Below are 5,169 nucleotides of genomic sequence, written 5' to 3'. Positions count from 1 at the left end.
ACAAAGACCCTGGGAGGTATCCCTGAATTTATTCAGATTTGTTGGAAGTCTATAAGATAGAAAAAAATAGGTCTGGGCAAAAAAAACCCTGGGGGATGACGGAAGCAATAAAAATATTGGCGGTTAGGGAGTGTTAAAAACATACGTTTCTAGTAGAAACACCACTGACAAGACCTGTAAACAACAGGAGAAAAGAAATATGTAGAAATTCATATAAATTCATATAAAAATATAAATATTCCAAATTTGAAAAGCATCAAATATATCAAATCACTTGTTACGGGGGTTTTTCGGTTTTTAAAAAAATTATTACGGATTTTGTAAATTTTAAATTTAAAAAACCGGTTTTTGATACTGGGATTAATATGTAAAAATTAATTATTTAACTGCAAACTTTAACACTTCCACTTGAAATTGCCTGAGATACAAGAATATTGTAGCAAAAGTTTACTGTTTAAAATTGTAAAAGTTACCAGTTAATAAAATTTAGATTTATTATTTGTTGTCCCGAAAACGAAAAAACCAAGTTCAGTAAACAATAAGAGAGTATTTTCTATTTCCGGCAATTTACTTTTGTTATTTTTTATTTAACTCATTTTTTTAGTTAATTTGGTATTTTTTTTAGTAGTTCTAAAAATATTGAATAAACTGAAAAGTTTTAAAATAAGTATAACTACCCCTTTACTGTTTCAACTACGTTTTCTTTTTGATTTTTGTAAAAATTCGAAAACCGGTTTAACCGTGTGTTTTGGAATACTGGAATTCGAAAACCGGTTTTTTCGAAAGTCAGCTTTTGTATAAACCATAGTTATCGCACGAGATTACCTCTCCTTGATCCTCATTCAAACTCCGTACCGCCTGAACCCTGAACAAACTCAACATTTCGAAGATCAAAATTACCACAGCGAACCACTCCAATCCGAATGTCCGAATAATTCCAACGAGCTAGACTAATTTCAGGCGTCGACTACTAAATAGCCCCTAGGACAGAGCAGCGACGAAATACGACACTTCCATAAAACGAGAAGGAAGGTAGACGAACGACGGAAGAGGAAAAAAAACGGTACAGGAAACAGCGAACGCGAGGGAAAAAAACAAAGAAGAGAGAACAAAACAAAACGGTGGAGAGGGTGGGGTGTAAGGGAGACAGAAATCGAGATAGTTGTCAGCTCGTCGGTGATAGCAGTCGGATGCATTATGAGGCCTCGATGTGAATTTTCAGGCCGTGGCTGAATTCGCATTTTCCAGCTGAAAAATGATGCGTCGCATCCGCGGATGCAACCAGCCACCACCCGTACCTAGCCAGCCTTCGCAACTCTATATCTGTTTGTTCTGTTCCGCGTGTGTGCACCGGGGTGGGATATTTACGGTGGAGGAGGGGAGGGGGGGGGGCAAAAGTTCGAGTGTGCAGATCCCGCAAGCGCGCAGGTGTATTTGCCAGTATCTCCAGCCGCGCGTGCATACACACCTGGGCCAGTGAAGACGGGAAGCGAGTGCGTGCGCGTGAACGCAGATGACTTTCCCGTTCAGGAGGCACGAACGCCCTCGAGAGTCCATCGACGTCGCATGAGACAGGAATTACTAGGGCCGAGCGTCGATTGCGCGCACCACCCAGCCCGCAGGGGATGATGTAGCAAGGAAACAGAGCAGTCGAATGAGGAACACAGCAAGAGGATCGAAGCCAGTTGTCCATCTTCAAAATGATAAAATCAATGGCAGCTGAAAACTGGTTTCATGGGCAATCAGTGTACGTAACTGTAGGAAATTAAATAGGATTTCCAGTAGATAAATATATAGTTTATTAAAGAAGATAAAGGAATAGTAAAATGAAATAAAATAACACACAGCCCACTAATAGCTTAACGTAATGAATTAGTTTCTACACGACAACTTTGCTCGCAATCACACCAGTCGACTCTCTTAGCGCGTTCTCGCCAACATCGATATCTATTAGACTAAACATCCGCTCAGTTCCAGGCATTCATCGTTCATACAAAACACTCGACTTACTATAGCGAGCGCAGGCACGCACAACACCCTATCCTACATAACGTTCTAGCGCATTTAGCCTAAGTGTGTTTATTTAATTTGACTCCAACTGTCTTCTGAATGAATTCTAAATGAATTTAGAGCCAAGCGGGGATAAGAGCTAGAGCAAGAAGAAATGGAAGGAAAAAAAGGGCAGAGGACTAGAACAGAAGGGACAAAGGGGGGAAGCAAGTAGGAAGTCCATTCGCGCCTGCTTCATTAACGGAGGCAAGGGCATGTCATGGTTGAACGAGATTGGAAGGTCGGCTGTAAAGACAAGGAAGGACAGGCCTTCAGGGGAAGAAAAAGAGACGACCAAGTCGTGACGGTCAAGTCGTGCCTCAGATTACGTAGCTCAGGATTGGATCGGGGGATATAACCGCGAGGACGTGGGCGGAGAGGACGGCTAAAGCTTTGGAAGCTTTAAGCGGCGGCTCCCTGCTGCTTCTTTCCCCTCGGATTTTTCGGGAGTAGGAAAAGAAACCGTGATTTTCTTTTGGCCCCTAATGCCGAATGAATAATAATGGCGACCGGGAGCCGTGGAATGCGTGGAGGAGAATGTCGAGGAGAGACCCCTGATTCTTATCCTCGCTGGACTGTCTTATGGGAGAGTAAGCAATTCTCCTGGCACACGTTTGTCAAATTTTTCTCGACTGTCGACGTCGACGAGGCTCGGATAATCATTTTAAACGGTGGATTTTCCTGACATGGAATGCTGCGCGTATTCAACAGGACTGACAGTGTGATTATTTTTTGCTTAACACTTTGACTGTCGTGTCACCCGAATACGGCTGACACAAACATTGTAAAAATGTTGGATTCTTTGAATACCGTTCCAAAATTAACATCGCAGTATAATTTAAATCAAGATCAACAGCCTCTGTTAACTAAACTTTTTTTTTTATGATTTATAACTCGAAAACATGAAATAAAGTGTGTCTGACTAGATACGGTTTTCTTCACTGTAGCAGTCAACGTGTTGCAAGGGGATTCTCGTGTAATAATTCTAAAGGCATGTGATTTTTGCGAATTTTTTTAGAGAAAACTATTGGTAATATGAGAATAGACGATCTTGAAATATAAGAGGCCACGCTTAAATTAGAGAAAAACAATTTTGTCCTATTGCAATTTGTCTTCTTGTTTCTTGGATATTATGCAAGACTTTTGATCCTGTTCGACGATGTAACTATTGTTGGCATGCAGTGCAGCATCTGTCACAGTCATCATAATGTAAAAGCAGAGAAATTATCTGAAAACTGGATAGTTTCCACTGAGATTGTACGTATTTTAGAAGAAGAATAACGAAAATTAGAAAAATCCTAGTATTTAGAAGAAAAAGTTACGTCGCTTATCAACAATAGCTTAAAAGCTTACGAATAATTCGAAATCAACTACATTACATAATTATCTGGAACTATTTTTTAACTACTGGGTAAATACAATATCTATGCGACCTCATCTGTGTATACTTTCAACAGTATAATATAATATACAGTATAATATAAAGTTGTATTACATGTTAAACATATAAATAATAATTACACCGTGCGTAAAGATAATTGGAAATTCGCACTTGTGAGAATATTTAATTTGGAATAAAAATTGAATATTAGGGCACTTTTCTGGTACATTTAGCAGATTATTTCCAATCACAAAAGCACTATGAATTTATCTCAATGAGTTAAGAAGTTTCAATAGTATAACAAACACATTCTTACAAGGAATAATTTTCTTAATTTTTCGTGTAGCTTGTTCTTTTACTGTTACTGTACTTTTATCGCCTTATTTACATTTCACAAGTATCATTCAAATTGGCATTAAACAAGAATCACTGTACATACTACCCAAGTGGCCTGGACATTAAATGCAATTTTAGTATTCGTGGAAGCGTTAGACCATGTCACGCGACACCAACCCTAAATAATATTAATCTCGATAACGTAACAGTGACAGATCTAAATACAATGTATACGAATTTATCAACCTAGGTGTTCGTAAGTAAAAATACACAAAACACAAAAGTAACTGCACGTCACAGAAACGTGACTACTATAACTTTTTAATAAACCAGCAGTTTCTCGCGATTATGCCCGCGTTAGTTTCTGATATTATTTTTATACCTTTTGGGGTTGAATTTCAAGAAATCACCTTATGTGGGTTTTTTTGAAGAACCTATTCTCTAAATTTCACATCTCCAGTTTCAGTGGATTTAGAGATACGATTGTTCTAAGAAAAAACAATTTATCCCCTATTCAACCTTATACGCGGTTGAATTTCGAAAAACGCTCAAACACGTGTTTGTTTATTTTTAACGAGAAGTTTATATGCCGAACTCCACGTCTCCAATTTTAGCGACTCGTGGGAAATTGGTGTTCTTATTAAAAACATTTAACTCCCTTTTTACCCCTCTACAGGACCCGTATTTCCAAAAATTCTTTTGTATCCTCTCTACATTATAAAAGAAGTATACTAACAAAATTTCACCTAAGCCTTTTATATACATAAATACAGAGTCAACCAATAAGAACTACTATCTAAAATCTAAAGTAACGCATTACCTATTGATTGTATCAGAAAACGTTTTAATTAATAAAGTAACATTTTAAGGGATACATCGGACGGATGCAATTTGAATTTTTATATATCTTATTTTTTTTAGATATCGCGGTGACCTTGAGCTTTTTCAAGGTCAATGAATCTTTTTTTAATACCACCATGCTATAAGTCCCTAACTTCGTCCTTCTATCAATAACAACGTGGTATTAAAAAAAAGATGCATTGACATTGAAAAAGTTCAATCTAACCTTGATATCTCAGAAAAAATAAGATATTAAAAAAACATATTGAATCCCTTTTATGCGTCCCTTAAAATTCTACATAATTCATGGCAACGTTTTTTTGATATAATCAATAGGTAATGAGTTATGTTAGATAGTAGTCCTTATTGACTTACCCTGTACGTACACGTATAGATTACCTTAGGACACATTCTGCCCAAAACTTGTGTAGCTCAGAATTTCCCGACAAACATTCTAGAGAAGTTTATCGGTTTCATCGCAGAGCTCCATGTACACAAGAAGCTGGTGCTGGGTATTAGTGGGAGATTCAATGACAATTTGACATTGATTGATTGGTTTTCGA

This window comes from Dufourea novaeangliae, unplaced genomic scaffold, assembly GCF_001272555.1.
Source record: "Dufourea novaeangliae isolate 0120121106 unplaced genomic scaffold, ASM127255v1 scaffold11, whole genome shotgun sequence".
Classification (NCBI taxonomy): Eukaryota; Metazoa; Arthropoda; class Insecta; order Hymenoptera; family Halictidae; genus Dufourea; species Dufourea novaeangliae.
This window is presented reverse-complemented; position numbering follows the sequence as displayed.